This window comes from Caretta caretta, chromosome 7 (genome assembly GCF_965140235.1).
Source record: "Caretta caretta isolate rCarCar2 chromosome 7, rCarCar1.hap1, whole genome shotgun sequence".
NCBI classification, from domain to species: Eukaryota; Metazoa; Chordata; order Testudines; family Cheloniidae; genus Caretta; species Caretta caretta.
Window position 1 is genome coordinate 66032213 of NC_134212.1, and position 17035 is coordinate 66049247.

Below are 17035 nucleotides of genomic sequence, written 5' to 3' on the forward strand. Positions count from 1 at the left end.
ATACAAGGCTAGATGGGGTTTAGGTGGTCAGGTGGGCCAATTAAATGCCTAGGCTGCACCTGGAGGAGGAGCCAGGGAGCAAGGACTAATTAGAGATGAAGCTCAGCTGGACAGAAACAGGAGGGGCCTCTATAAAGCCCAGTGGCTGACAGCAGCTAAGGGGCTACAGAGAGTGAGGCTGTAGTTACTCTCAGAGTGAGGGAAGGGAAGATAGGAAACAGCCCAGGGATATAACAATAAGGTTCAGGACTATGCAGACCTTGACTGCTTGTTGTAGGGTCCTTGGGCTAGAACCCACTGCAGAGGGTGGGCCAGGGTTCCCCTCCCAGCCATTGGAGAAGTAGCACTGTTAAGGGACAGTGAAAGAGAAGCCTGCCTGGGACAGTGGGTCACGAGAGACTTTGAGAATGCAACCCTCAGCCCCCTGCCATGGAAGGGGAAACTACAGTGACCTGGCACGAGGGACAAACCACAAAGTGACAGCAGTTGCATCCCAAGAAAGCAAGACACAGAGAAAGTGATGAAGGGCAACTGCAGGAAGGGATGTCAACCTGGCAGAACAAATCTCCAAACATGGCCAGTAAGACCACGCTATCAGTTGTGGTGGGCAAAGGCTGCCACATGCTCCAACAGTTTCTGGATATGTCAGCAGCCCACCAGTAGGATCCAGGTAAAATCCTAGAAGTGCTCCAAAAACATTTTCAGCCTCCCTTCCCCCTCAAAAAAGTCGTGTACAAAACATGTCTTTTCAACAAGGTTAATGAAGAATCTGGAGAAACAATAGATCAATATATTGCCAAACTGTGCAATATGGCCAGTATTGCCATTCCCAAATGTTCAAAAATCACGAGTCAGGTTCACCAAAAATCATGAGCTTGGTTTTAAAATAACGAGATTATGTAAAAAGAATAGATTCAGGGTTTTTATTTGCCTTCTGCTATTTGAGCCTTTAGGGTGCATTGGGGTTATATTTTGAAGCTTTCTCCACAGCCATGAGGGCTAGAAACTTACTCTTTTTTTTAACAATAAAGGCTGAAATAATCACATATCCACTTGACTCCAGGAGCTGGGGCTTTATGGAAAACAATAATTATCATGAGACTCATGTCAAAATCATGAGAGTTGGCAACACTGGCAGACTCATGCAATTATCTTAAAAGATGAACAAATCTGTGATTAGTACTAAGGGCGAAAGCTGCAGGAGCTGGAATGAGAATGCATCAAGAGCCCCCTCTAATTCTACCGAGAGATATAGGTGTGTAAAGTGAGGTCTATTGGGGTCTGTGTTAGAATTGCATGCTCTCACTTTAAGAATAGGAGTGGGGAGTTTTCTGGGCCTGTTTGTAGGTTGGAGAGCTCTGTGGGGAAGTGTACAATCAGGTTAAGTCTGCAGACAGCAGCCTAAACAAGGTGGGGCAAATTGTGTGTGTCTGCTTTAAGGAGTAGCCTGCTTTGTGTCTCTCTGTTTTGGGGTTCTTGTGCATTATCATTCTGAATTCTAAGAAATAAAGTAGTGTTCCATTGCAATCTTCTATCAAGATGTTTTCATCTAACTTCTCTGTATGTCATAAAACATAACACAAAATTAGTGAACAAGCTCATATCCAAGGTCAGAGAATAAGTGGAGTAGACACAGATATTTCACCAAGTGACGTAAGTAATATGTGAAAACCCAAGACTACACTACAATTTGTGCAAAAGCAAATGTACAAATAAAAGCAGAGGAGACCAACAAAATGCAAAGCAAGACCTATGACTACTGTGGAGAAATGTGATGATGGAAAATGTACTGCATATGGGGTCATATGCAATAGTTGCGGCAAGAGAAATTATTATGCCAAAGCTTGCTGACAAGAAAAGCAAAGAAGAAAATGCACTGTATCAAGAAAGCAAGCAGTGACTTGGAGGATGAGATTTTGCATGTATGTGACATCAGTGTAGTGCAAAACTAAATGGCTTGTCAAGTTCAAACTACCAACAGATGCAAAGAGAAGCCAGCAGCACACAAACAAACAGGAAATTGTATGCCAAATAAACAGCAGGGCATCAGTGAATGTACTAAGTTACAAAGGCTTCCTCAGCGTTATGCCAAAGAAGAAAGTGAAATTGCAACCTGGCAAAGCCAAATTAAAATTATACAGTGGCACAATCATAATATGCTAGAAGAATGTAAACTACAGGTGAAATTGCAGGTACAAACACAGAAGATACCCCCACAAGGAGATGAATTCAGTTCAGAGACTATTCGGATTTGCAAACTTCCAAGCTACTTGGATGTCTACAAACCCCTGAGGCGACTACTGGACAAAGATGCAACATACACAGTTACCTCAACACAATGCAGCCGTCACACACATCAAGCTGCTGGTGACCAGCTATCTCATCCTGAAATACTACAACGTGAACAAAGAGGCCACCATACAATGTGATGCCAATGAGACAGGACCCGTGGCATCACTCCTACAAAAGGGGCAGCCAGTAGGTTTTACATCAAGGTCACCAGTACCAGTGGAACAAAGATACCTCCAGATTGAAAAGGAATGCGTTACCTAGGGAGGTGGTAGAATCTCCTTCCTTAGAGGTTTTTAAGGTCAGGCTTGACAAAGCCCTGGCTGGGATGATTTAACTGGGAATTGGTCCTGCTTCGAGCAGGGGGTTGGACTAGATGACCTTCAGGGGTCCCTTCCAACCCTGAGATTCTATGATTCTATGATTCTATGAATGTCTTGCAATAATGTTCATGTGAAAAATTCAACCAGTGTGTTGAATGGGCAGAACATCCACTGAGTAGAAAGTGACCATAAACCATGAGAGAGCATTAAAAAGAAAAAGCTGCTGGTGGCAACCCCAACATGCCATTATCACATGCTGCTGAAACTGTAAAGCTACAACTTAGATGCACAGTACAGGAAAGGGATTGAAATGTACATGGCAGACTTGTTATCCAGAGTAGCCATGCAGCATGAAAATAGGTCAACTGACCAAGAATATTTGACCCGCAATCTGATAAACATACAGAAAGCATCAATAAGTCAGTTATGTGCCAGTTAAATGGCAGGGGTTGGAAAGAATCTGAGAACAAATTTAAAAAGACGAAGACTTACAAGTGCTCATGCCCATCCAATTGTCAGGATGGCCAGAACTCCAGGGAGAAGTCCCACTGCCTCCCAAGAATACTGTAACTGTCAAGGTGAGATGAGTGTACAAGATAACATCAGACTTAAAGTCAATCAAACCATACTATCCAGACTATTGAGAACAGAAACTCAAGAATACATCTGAGCCGTTCTGGAATAGAAGCCTGTGTCTGGAAAGCCTGAAATGCTGTATATTGGCCAAACATGACCAAAGATATCTGAGCCCTAGATAGCTGTTGTGCTCTTGTGGGAAATGCAGGCCAAAAGAGTTAACAAAAATACACTGCAGACTTTTGAGCAAGGTACGCATGGACCTCTTCATCTTAAAGTACCTCATGATTGTAGATGACTACACAGAATTTTAGGAACTGGATGAACTATCAGATACTACTGCGTTGACCATTCTAGACAAAGTAATGAAACACTTCAGCAGGCACAGTATGCCAAACTGGGCATTTTCAGACAATTAACCTCCAGTTCCCTTGCAGTGAATTTGTGTAGTTTACCTGGGAATGGGAATTCAGTCATATCACAAAGTCACCATCCTACAGCCAGTCAAATGGCAAAGCTAAATCCACAGGTAAAATTGCCAAGACTTTTGAAGAAAGCCACAAAAAGCAAAGAAAATATTTTGCAAACCTTTCTTGGATGGAGTAACATGGCCACAAAAGGCATTAATGGCAGACTGGTATACAATAAGTGATGTAATGACAAATGCATAACTTGGTGCATGTAGCCACAATGTTACTACAACTGGCAGCGATGGTAGGAATAACAGACAAATGCTATAAAGGCCAAAGTCTACTATGACCGACAAACTAAAGACCTCACAGAATTACAAATAGGAAAGCTTCTCAGGATCAAGTTATATACTTAGGAAAAATCATGTCCTTGGAAGCAAGCTACATGTGTTACTGAGAAATCCTCATTCATATGATTGCAGTGGATGAGTATATTGTTCACTGAAACCACAAATACATTCATCCACTGTGAGCACAAGACAAACATAGTCGTAGAGGATGGTGAGACTTGATCAGCAGGACATGGAAGGAACACAGGCCGACAAGCAATCGATAGCTATCACAACAGAGTCTGGAAACACCACATCACCAAATGAACCAAGTGCAGTGCAGTCTTCTGTCATCACAGGAAATACTTGCACTTGCTCCAACATCAGTCCTCTTGCAAGGTATGCACAAGGCTTTGTACACTACTAAGGTGTGAAAGAACAAACCTACCAAACCCAGAGAAAAATTATCATCGTTGCCAAGCAAGTATAGTTGTCTCCTCCAACAAAAGAGTTGCTGTTAAGTTATATATATGATGATATAAACTTTGAGAGTAGAATGGAATGTTAAGTATGTGAGCAGGTTGTTTAATTTTGCTGTCTCAGGGGCAGCAAAAGAGATGTTATATTAGGATATTAGGAAAAACTTTTTCACTAAGAGGGTGGTGAAACACTGGAATGCGTTACCTAGGGAGGTGGTAGAATCTCCTTCCTTAGAGGTTTTTAAGGTCAGGCTTGACAAAGCCCTGGCTGGGATGATTTAACTGGGAATTGGTCCTGCTTCGAGCAGGGGGTTGGACTAGATGACCTTCTGGGGTCCCTTCCAACCCTTATATTCTATGATTCTATGTTCTGATAGTTCCCCACTAGGGGGTGATATAGAGTGCACATTGTTAAGGTAATGTCTATGGATTTAAAAGAACTACATTCAGGAAGTGCTTGATGAGAGTGGACAGCATAGATGGAGGAAGGATTAAACCTGAAAATTGCACTGTTCTGCTGTATTTCTTCTCTTTATGCTGGTACGTGGAAGAGCTGTCATTTTGTGAGGCAGAATTGAGACAACATATATTACCAAGGAGAGACAGTCTTCTTGCAAACTGGAGGCATAACAGTTGACTTCAGTTGCTTGCTCCTCCATGAGAGTAACCACTTCTAATTGTACCTGAAGTATCGTCTTCCAGCTACATATAAAAGTAATGCTCCTCAACGAGTCAGTATGCAAGAGCCTGTTGATTTATACCATACATGAGGCATTGTAGCTTCTTGTTGCACATGCCCCTGCACTGTTTTCAACAACCTTTTTTCATTTGTGACAAAATGCAATACAACCAGATACATGGTTTTACCCAATTGCATGCTCCTGTTGAAAATGTATTTCATGTCTTCATTCAACCTGGGCAACTTTTAAGCTGCATCATTCCTATTGACTCAGTACCAGTCGTCTCTCTGCTGACAGGATGGAGAACCGAGAGCTACATGTTCAAAGCACTGAACAAAATTAACTCACCCTTGCATGTCACTGTAATGTATATAGTCATGTATTATTACTCCATGCAATTGGATCCACATGGGTGGACCTGTACAGAGACCCATCGACTTCAGTAGGACCCCTTGTGGGTGTAGGGTCTGCCAGCTGTGGATCTGACTTCAGAATTGAAGCCTAGAATTGTTGTGAGATCTATGGAAATAGATTAATTTTAAATCTCCCATAGTTGCCAGAGACTACTGCTGCAAACTCTGCACTGTAAACTAAGGCTGAAATAACAAACCATCAGCTTTTTGGCAAATCCTTTGCAGTGAGAGCAGTTTTGTGCATCAGCTTATACTCTAACTCACCCACCATACGATGCTCCTCCTCTAAACTGGCCTGGCCTCTCCCTACATCATATACCGAGGCCTGCATGCAGTGGGGCCCAATTCACTACTGCCCTGCTCCTTGTGTCATCATTTACACCAAAGTGAATGCACAGTGAGTGTAAAACTCTACTAAATCACAATGGTAGCATTTGGCACTGGTGTAAACGACTAGGAGCAGTGTGTGGGACTTGCTGTGCACAGGGGAAACAAGAAAAGTCACCTCTATTAAGAAATGTTCTCTTATTTAAAAAATAAAAAACAAACAAAAAAAACATTGAATTGCCATTGATGAAAGCTGAGGATAAAGGGCAACAGGTGAATCCAAGGGAAGGAGCATTGTAAGCTTTCCCGCTCAACACTGAGGGAGTTATTTGCATCAGCCTCTCTTACTCAAGATGGACTGTTCTCATAGCAGCCCAGTTGGCCAATCCATGCACTGGACAGACTCACCTCCCATGCTAGTGAGTGAAGTGTCAGGGAATTTGCTTTTGACTGGGGGAAGAATTTGAAAAGATTGGGGAGAAAGAGGAAAATCCATAGCTCCAACTCTACAAAAAAACCAGCCTTTTTGTACTCTACAGCACCTAGCACAGTGGGACCCTGGTCTATGATTTGGCTGCTCCAATAACTCAAATAATAGTAAAGAAAATTGGGGACACCAGATCTCCAGTACCAAATGTACGGACCACAATTCAAGGCTGTGTTTCAGCTGCTGTCCTGTAAATTCCTCTGCTGCAGGGGCATAGGAATGCACTGGCTGGCATAATGGCCCTGTGCCTGTCCCTATCCCAGCTCTGTCATAGGAGCATGACAGGGTGTACCTGGGAGCAAGAAAGAGCTTGTTGGAGCAAGCAGAGGGGTGGCAACAGTGCACTGCACTCCAGCTATTCTAGGTTGCTGGAGGTTCCTTGGGGACCTCTCTTGTTTACACCAGGGCTGAACTTGTTATGCCATACACTTCTGTGTAATATTTGAGCTCCTGATTTACTCTCATTTATTTGGCCACTGTACTTATTCTACAGTTGGAAGCCACTGGCAAATTAATTTAAAAGATGTATGAGAAGCTCAACTGGCCAGTCCAAATCTAAAACTAGAGATAAATAGTCACAGGGTAGGCTACCTTTTGTAAGCAAAACCAAGCTGTGTCTGCAACTGGGTTAAAACTGAACTACAGACCAGAGCAAATGTTTGTTCTTATAAATATACAGCTGTGCACAATTAGGAAAAAAATGTACAGCTCTGTTTACATTACATGAAAAATAAAGGTAGGGGCCTCAGATTGAACTGTGAAAGGCAAGGAAAGTTTGTGTTCAGGCAGACATGCTGTCCTCTGCAGCATCAGTGGGTGTGATTTTCAAAGCCGCAGCACTTAATGATAATTGTGTCCAGATCTCCTAGGCAGCAGTGTGGTTCCTACTCTGTGGTCTAAATAGAAGAGCCTAAATTGCTGCAGAGTAGCATTTTGTAGAATGTTGATGTCTAACCCTGTAGCAGCATAAATCTCCCCTGCTTTCATGTATCATTATGAACTCAAAATTCCAACAAAAGGCTTGCCAGTACTCATCAGATTTTGGAGCAAGTCTGAGCCAGTGATCGTTCCGGAATGAAAACCCAGGCAGCATGAATCCAATGAAAATGTTTGTACGAAGCCCTCTGAAGCATAACCACTGAGTTTTGCACTGTGGTAGAGCCAACTGCCAATGTGTAGAGTGGCTCATGCAGTGGGAGGAAGTCCCATAAAATTCCTGTTGATTAGGGAAATATTTAGACACCTAGAAAATCCTTCTCCCATCTGCTGAGGATTGACTAGCTTTCGGCTGTTGTCCATGTATGTAAGACTGCTCATACAAGAACCTGCAGTTTTCAGGGAGAAGGATGGTCATGAGCTAAGGATGTGATCTGCATTCTACTCCTGGCTCTGAAACTGACTTTTTTGTGAAGTCAGGCAAATCACGTTGCTTGCTTCACGGATAACCTTACAAAAAGCACTTGTTCCCTTGCTTGTGGTGAGTAATGTAACTATCTGATTTGATGGTGCAGGAATGCTGTTGCTTTTCAAAGCTGTTAGACTGCAGGTGGCTTTCTGCCCTACCAAGGCTACAATTAGATAATACATCCTCCCACATAATCTCTTTAAATGAGGCTTACCAAGATAGTTACTCATCTTGGCATTGCTTGATGTCTTATTGGCTGACAATGTGGCATCAGTGACTTTTGTTCCCAGTTGTAAGGCTCAATGCACTAATGTTCATAAAGAACTTGGGAGAGTCACAGAATAATTATTAAACATTCTATTCACTCCGTGCTTTTCTCTAATTGTGGATTTCACCCCTTGCCTGTGTCTAGGGTGACCAGACAGCAAGTGTGAAAAATCAGGAAAGAGGGTGGGAGTTAATAGGAGCCTATATAAGAAAAAGACCCCCAAAATTGGGACTGTCCCAATTTTATTGGGACATCTGGTCACCCTACCTGTGTCTCTTGTCACTACCAATGACCATGTTGTGCTTTGTGCACTTTCTAAACGTAACACTGCTTCTCCTCTTGCAAACCCTCTGAGTTTTCTCTAGGGAAGGTGGGGCAGATCTTTGTATCTCCATTTTAATGTGCCTCATTCATGCAGGGATCTCTGAGCAGACACAAATTGTTAACTCCAGTTGGATTTGTCCCTGGTGTCTCAGGGAATCAGAACTACCACACAGATAAACTAAGTTCAGTATATCTTCTTTTTGGGTTACAGAGCACAGTGTTTGCGTGACTTCTTTCTCCACCATTCCCCCTCATGTACTCCCCTTTCTGCCTCTTGTGTTCACCGTCTATCCAATTAACATTGTCTGGACTTGTTAACCTTCACACCTATGGTGGCTTTAACTGCATATGACTGCACCTGAGTTATCACTCCAAATTGCAAGGAAGAGGGCGGGTGCAGGCAGGAGTAGCCATGGAGGATAGTTCTTTCTCTCCTGGCTGCAGATTTCAAATAAACTTTACGTTTTAGTTATGGAGTTTGTTGAGGGTTAAATCAAGAAATTATCAACTGGGGTCAGTAGGCCTGCTGCCCCCTTTAGAATAACTAATTGACTCTTTTATGTCCCAAGGTGTTACCTTGTGCTGTTAATGGCCTACTCCAGTGTCAAGTACATAATTTCCCCCAATTATTTTGCAGGAAGGATTAGCAACATCTGGACCCAGTCCTCCGGTGGTTTCCCTATTCTTGCTTCTTCATTTGGCTCAATCTGTCCACTTTTCATGGTATCCCTCTCTGAATTTGCTCAGTAAACTAGTCAGGAGATTAAATGGGGTTATCCAGAAGTTGCATCCAGCCATCTGTTCAGTCGATCCCTGGCCCACTAGGTTGCTTATTTGGCCTCTTCTTTTTTGTAAATAAATTTTATTTTGTGCTAACAAATAGAAGGTTACAGATAACTGACATTCCCATGCCCTGCCATATTGTTACTGGACATGGTGGAGACTGTCCAGTAGCAGATAAAAGAATGGAATAATTGAAACAGCACATGCAACTGCCCATGAAAGCTTGAGAGAAGCAGAAGAGGTGGGAAAAAATTGAATATCATTTCTTCATTAGTCGGGTACAGCAGAGTGATGGGAAGGGTATGTGGCCTAGTTCCCATCAAGGGGAAGAAGGAGTTAATCTGTTTCCTTGGAAGGAAAGAGAAATCGCTACCATATCTTGTAGCTGCCTATCCTTGTTAGGGTTGTAAGCCTTGAAGAGAAGTTTGAACCTTTGCTCTTAGAGCCCCTAATTTAAGGTTGTACCCCTTACTCAGGAAAGCATGTGATATATCTTGATTTTAGTAAGGCTTCTGACATAGCCCCACATGACATTCTCATAAGCAAACTAGGGAAGTGCAGTCTAGATGAAATTACTGTGAGGTGGGTGCACAACTACTTGACAGACCATACTCAGAGAGTACTTAGCAATGGTTCGCTGCAAAACTGGGAGGACATATATCTAGTGGGGTCCCACCAGGATCAGTTCTGGATCCGGAACTCTTCAACATTTTCATTAATGACTTGGATAATGAAATAGAGTATGCTTATAAAATTTGCAGATGACACCAAGCTGAGAGGGGTTGCAAGCACTTTGGAAGACTGGATTAGAATTCAAAATGACCACGACAAATTGGAGAATTGGTCTGAACTCAACAAGATGAAATTCAATACGAACAAGTACAAATTACTTCATTTATGAAGGAAAAAAAAATCAAACTGAACTACAAAATGGGAAATAACCGGCTAGGTGGTAGTACTGCTGAGAAGGATCCGGAGCTTATACTGGATCACAAATCTGATGAGTCAACGATGTGATGCAGTCATGAAAAAAGCTAATATTGTGGAGTATAGTAACAGGAGTGTATGTAAGACAAAGGAGGTAATTGTCCTACTCTACTCAGTACTGGTGAGACCTCAGCTGCAGTACTGTGAGTACTGGAGAGAGACCAGAGGTCAGCAACAAAAATGATAAAAGGTTGAGAAAACCCTGACCTAAAAACTGGGCATGTTCAGTCTTGAGAAAAGAGGACTGAGGAAGGATCCGATGACAATCTTCAAATACATTCAGGGCTGTTATGAAGAGGGCAGAGATCAATTGTTCTCCATGTCCTCTGAAGGTAGGACAAGAAGTAATGGGCTTAATGTGCAGCAAGGGAGATTTAGGTTAGATATTAGGAAAATCTTTCTAACTATAAGAGAAGTTCCAGATTAAACTAACTTTAAGACTCATAAATTCGGCATCTCTTGGGATTTGAATCCTGAATTCCAGCAGTCCTGTCTGAATTAAAAAAAAAAAAAGTCCCACAACTTCATGTCTCTCTTTTATCTGTGGTATTTAGTATGGCTGACTGACATATCTCAACAAGTAGTTGTCAATGGGGAATCATCATTGAATGGGAGTGTTTCCAGTGGGATTCAGCAGCAGTCAGTACTTGGCCTGAACAATGACCTGGAAGTAACTATACAATCACAGCTGATAAAATTTGCAGATGACACAGAGGTTGGCAGAGTGGTAAATGGTGATGAAGACCAGGCAGTCATACAGAGGGATCTGGATTTCTTAGTTCCACAGGCCCCAAAATGTGTTTTAATACAGTCAAATGCAAGGTCACACATCTAGGAACAAAGAGTGCAGGCCATGGGGGACTGTATCCTGAACAGCAATGACTCTGAAAAGAATTTAGGGGTCATAGTGGACAAGCAACTCCACATGAGCTCCCAGTGTAGTTTTGCAGCAAAGAGTGTTGTTATAATACAATCCTTGGATGTATAAACAGTGAATAGAAGTGGGGAGGTGATTTTACCTTTGTATACAGCATTGGTGAGACCAGCGCTGGAGCACTGAGTGCCCATCTGGTGTCCACAATGTGAAAAGGATATTAAAAATTGGAGAGGGTGCGAAAAGAACCACAAAAATGACTTGAGGGTTGGAGAAAATGCCTTGCAGGGAGAGATTTAAAGAGTTCAGTTTGCTTATTTTATAAAAAAGAAAACTGAGAGGTGACATGATTATGACGTATAAGTTACATTCACTGAGAGAAAATTCTAGGTACTAAATAACTAATTACTTTAATCTATAATAGAAAGGCATAACAAGAACCAGTGGCTGTAAACTGAAGCTACGGAACTTCAAATGGGAAATAAGGCACACATTTTCAATGCTGAGGATGATATACCATTGGAATAAACCACGAAGGGAAGTGGGGGATATTCCAGATGTCTTCAACTCAAAACTGGATGCCTTTCTGGAAGATGCTCTAGTCAAACAGATGATATTGGGCTCAACGCAGGTATAATTGGCTGAAATTCTGTGGCCTATGATCTACAGGTAATCTGACTAGATGATCTAATTGTCCCTTCTGGCCTTACCATCTGTGAATCTATGAATACTTTTGTGGAATTTTATGATTTTTTTAATCTTCGAATGTTTTCATTTGAATTTGAAACAAACTTCCCTTTCACCAGTGGACAGGGGAAAACAACAAATTGAAAACCAAACATGTTTTTTCATTTTGATCAAAATGAAATGCATTTTTTCTGTTTGGTGAAAAATCAGCACATTTTGAATGATACCAAGAAATTCACAATGGCTGAGAAGCTGGTTTTGTTTAAAAAAAACATTTTGGACAAAATAATTTCAATCAGCTCTACTGATGATTATAATGGAGTGCTTAGCCTGCACCTATGTATCAGGAAGCGATGAGCTGAGGGAGGGGTGGGTCTGGTGTTTGTTTACCACCTACAGATGTTTTTCCCCATTGAAGCAAATGTATGAGCAAAATGTTCTCAAGGGACATTTTTTAAACTATGCTGGGAGTCTGTCAGCCACTGCAGGGTTTTATGTGCATTCTGGTGAATTTCAAGTTAATTTCCTCTGCCTTTTCCCATCACCCTTCTAAAATGAAAATAATCTGAAATTCACCAGAATGCACAGACAGTTATCCAGCAGCTGGGGGCCTGGCAACCCGTAGACCTCGGTTCATGATGAGAATTGTCCCTGGCAAAATTCTTCACACATTGGGGAACCAGGCTCATGCTGTCTCACTGGGATACTGAGAGGCTCTTACATGCTTTTATCGAATCCCTGCTAGATAATTGTTGCTTGTTATTGGAGAGTCTAACACCTCCCCCAAGTCTTTGCAGTTTTCTGCAGAACTCTGCTATTAGAAAGTTTCATCAAAGACAGAGTTTCTGAGCTGGGCTTGTAGAACTTTACTGGCTTCTGGTGTAGCAATTTAAACTTCTTTTGCATGAATATCCTTCAGCCTCTGCCTCACCTTGATCCTTCATTTCTGAAAGAGCTTTGATGGTACTCCCGAATGTACAACCTCCATCCTAACACTGAAGAATGGGTGGGGGTGGAAAGTTGGGACGGGGGGAGGGGGAGGGGAGAAAAAACAAACAATTTTTAATATTAACCATTTTGGTTTTGCGAACATTTTCTGTCTGTGTCTGAGTTGAATACAAGAGCAAATGGGAGGAGAAATGATGATCTAGTGGACCAGGCACTGGTCTGGGACTCAGGGGCCCTAGGTTCAGTTTCTGGCTCAGCTATAGATACCTGGTGAGACTTTGGGCAAATTTAATTAACCAGGTGCGTCAGTTGCCCCTCTGTAAAAATAGGGATGATACCTCCCTACCTTGCAGATAAGCTGGAAGGATAAAATTTGTTAGTGGATAATGATACTTACTTCCTTGTATAGTGCTTTTCATCATTAGATTTCAAAGCACTATACAAAGAAGAGCTATGTGATATTGTGATGCAATCAGGTAATGGGAGCCTTATATATACAAGGATAGCATAGAATAAAACTGGAGTGATGGTCAAATACTGGGTGGGCAGTGGATTTTTTTTCTCCATTTGATGCATTTATAATCTAAAATTATTCCAAAACATCTTTACATCCCATTAATATAAAATGAAGAAAAGACAGCTATTTTTTTAAAAAGAGTGTCTTGTCTGTTACTTTCCCCCTGGAAACAGACACTGTTCTGCTGGAGAAGTCACATTTTTTGAAGTTATTAAAACAGAAAACAATGATATTTTTGGGTTAAAAGTTTGTACTGTCACTGATTTATTTCAGTTAGAGGTAGCAAAATCACAAGTCTCTAGTGCGAGATACAATCCTGTATTAGTTCAGTGGGAAGGACTAGATGACCCAGGAGGCCCTTAGGAAGGAAAACACATTTATTTAAAATGTTTTTTTTTGTACCTACACAGCCACATACCACTATTATACACTAACTGACTTACATCCCAGCAACACAAACGGCAGTAACAGTAAAGAAGCTAGGTCTCCTTAATGCAAAGTCGAATAGTAATTTATAGATTTATTTATGCTTAGTGTTCTCTCCAGGCAAATGACGCTCACATTTCATGAAACTGCATCACACTTTGTGTATGGATGTGTGTATTCTATTACTCACTGGAGTCTTGTCTCTTTTGCATATTGCCATAGGCTTCAAGGCTGCAAAACAGGTTGGTCTCCAATGTATCAAACCTCAGGAAATAGGTAAAATTTCATGCACAAAAATGGAGAGCTGGAGCTCTGAAAGGCACTGTATGTTTCCCTGAGGCTTCCTGAAGCTCCTGGTGGAGTGGTGTGGCTCTGACCCACATGCTGTGCAGGGCCACATCCTGCTCCCAGCCAGGTTAATGGCAAAACTCTCATTGACTTTCACAGGGCAGGGGCACACCATTCAAGTCTTCACTGCACCTGAATGAAGCCTGGTGTGGAAGAGTATTGGTATCTGTGGGTAACTCTCCCTCTCTCCTTAAACACTTAAATAAAAGGTGTCCACTGGAAAGCTAGTGAAATACAAGCTGAAAACACTTGTGTGATGGATCTGCACGTCAGTGAGCGCTGCAACTGAAGAATATGTCTTTTGGTTGTTTGAGTGGGTTGCGTGCGGGAGTGCACTAAAGGAAGGGCTCAAAACACCCTGGGCCTCATTAACCATTGCCCTGGACCCCGAGTAGTCCAGGTATACCTCTGCAAAGTGTGTGACATCACTCCAAACTATGGAACTGATTCAGTGGGACTTGCCCACATGCTCAAAGTTTGGAACAAATGTAAGTACCTTATTGAATCAGTGCCCTGTTCCCTTCATACAGATGCTCTGCATATTTCTCTCTTTGTAGTTCTCCGTCTGACTTTACATTTCCTGTGGTGTCTTGTCCAATAAGGAGTCAATTCAGCAACCTCCACTCATACTGAGTATCACATGTTGTCCACAGTAGACAATCAGCTACTCTCAAGAGTTTGCGCTTGTCTATGTGAGTAATAATATCTAGTTCTCATTTTCATTGGTAGATCCCAAAGTGCTTCACCAAAAAGATCAGTATCATTATCCCCATTTTACAGATGGGCAACTGGAGCATAGGGAAGTGAAGTGACTTGCTCACTGTCACCCAGCTGGAAAGACAGGAATAGAACCCATGTTCTAAGTCCCACGCCTCCGTTCTGTCCGTTGGGTCACAGAGTGAGAGTAAGGATTATGGCATTAGGCTGTTCTGTGCATATAAAGAAAAATACGAGCCCTTGTTTATCTGACACTGATAACACATGAATGATTAACTAAATGCAAACAGGGAACAAGTTTCAGCCTTCCACAGTGGCAAGAGAACGTAAAAAAACCAGATATCCTGGGCAGTGCAACATCTATTGAGAGTAAATACTCGTGTCAGGGCACTACTGCACAGTTTGATGCAGTACTAAATGCATCACGGCAGCACATTGATCCACTAGGATGGTTTGCTCCTTCAGCTACTGGATGAGTCTTAATCTTGTACTTGTCCATATGAATTTGACAGTTGCATGATATTTAATGCCACAAGCGTCAACCAGACACCTGTTGGAGGCTCAAGCAGTGTCAGCCAGCCTCCAATGTCATGCTTCATGAAGCAGCTAACACCTGCCCTGGTCTCTTACTTTTTCACTACATTTGTTTTGTTATAATATACCAGCAGCAACAACTTCAACAGGCCCTCCAAAATGTCAAGCTTTGCAAAAGTACTGGGGCAAAAACACAGTAGCATGTCATATTAGTCCAGTCACAAAAATTGCACAGAATGTTAAGTACACAAAAGTATGTAGGAAAAACATTAGAGCTATCAAAAGCAGGTGATTAGAGGTTTTGCAGTTTGTTTTTAATTCTCCCCATGTTTGGTTCTAAAGATCCACACCCCTTTAGACCTCACACAATCTCAGATCTCTGCAATACCCAATCCCAAGGGAATGTCCTCACTTTTGAGGATTAAGTCAGAATTTTAAGGTCACACTTTCAAGAAGTAGCATCTAAGCTGCACCTGTGAGATGGGAGTGCATACTTGTGCCTGCAAATCCTGTGTGTGTGTGCACAAACAAGCATTTCTGCACCAAAGTAGAGTAGTTGCACGAACAAATGGATGTGCATTTAGGCAAGTACCAATTGCATGGTTTGCAGGTAGGTAGGGCCATGCACATTTTGCAGGCAGAAATTTGGTACATACATTTCACAATTTGGCTCTTAATATTAATTCAGGATTAAGATTTTTCTTCTTCTATTAAAAAAGAATTAAGTTGCTTTTAACATACTATAGGTGACAGTGCAAAGATATGGACCAGGAGTAATCAATTATTTTTTGTCAAGGTCCAAATTTCTTGGTCAATGTATAGTCAAGGTCCAGACTCCTGAGAAAATAATAAAAAAGTAATAACAATAATGATAATAAAGAAATAAAAATAATTTGTGGTCTGTTCAAAAGCATCTGGTGATTCTGATTTGGCCCGTGGTCCGCCTATTGACTACCCCGGCATAGGCATTTCTTCCATTATAAGACTACACCTGAGCCAGTGCATCAAACCTTGGTGGCACCCTCTGTGCACAGTGCCTTGAATTGAAGGGTATAGCACAGTCTAAAAATAGTCTGGTGACTCATTACCCATAGATCAGTCACTAGGTGTAGGTCTACACAGCAATTAGACACTCGCAGAGGGTCTGTGCCAGCTGATTCAAGCTCGTGGGGCTCAGGCTAAGGGGCTGTTTAATTGCAGTGTAGGTTTCTGGGCTTGACCTGGAGCCTGAGCTCTAAGACCCTGCGGGGTGGGAGCATCCAAGAGTTTGGGCTGCTGGCTGAGCCCAGAAGTCTACACAGGGATGAAATACAGGGCTGGCCTTCTCATGAGGCTGACTGAGGCAGTCGCCTCAGGTGCCAGACTGTGGGGAAGGCGCCACTAGGACCCAGAGTGTAGAAAATTGTGTCTGCTGCTGGTGCATATGTATTCTCTCTGATCGAGATGCACAGAGATGGTGGAGTGCTGTGCTGGAGGAATGAGGGCACAAGAATGGTTACCTAGGGAGGTGGTGGAATCTCCTTCCTTAGAGGTTTTTAAGGTCAGGCTTGACAAAGCCCTGGCTGGGATGATTTAGTTGGGGATTGGTCCTGCTTTGAGCAGGGGGTTGGACTAGATGACCTCCTGAGGTCCCTTCCAACTCTGATATTCTATGATTCTTAATGGACTGAAGCAACACAAAATTGTATACCAAAACAGGGTATGTGTCTACACAGCAAAGAAAAAACCCACAGCTGGCCCATGCCAGCTAACTCAGGCTCCCAGGGCTCGGGCTGCGGGGCTATCAGGGCCGACCACAACATTTTGGCACCTGAGGCAGGGAGCTCAAATGACGCCCCCAGGCCCCCTTACTTGGGCCAAAACTTTGAAAGGTCTCAATTCTGCCTTCTTCCTGTTCTACTTCT

The 17035-nt window shown here is 42.4% G+C and overlaps 1 long non-coding RNA gene across 3 annotated transcripts in view; it reads left to right on the top strand.

The window, feature by feature from the left end:
- Positions 1-17035, top strand: part of LOC125640364 (uncharacterized) — a 149123-nt gene that overhangs the window by 32443 nt on the left and 99645 nt on the right. The window lies entirely within an intron of this gene.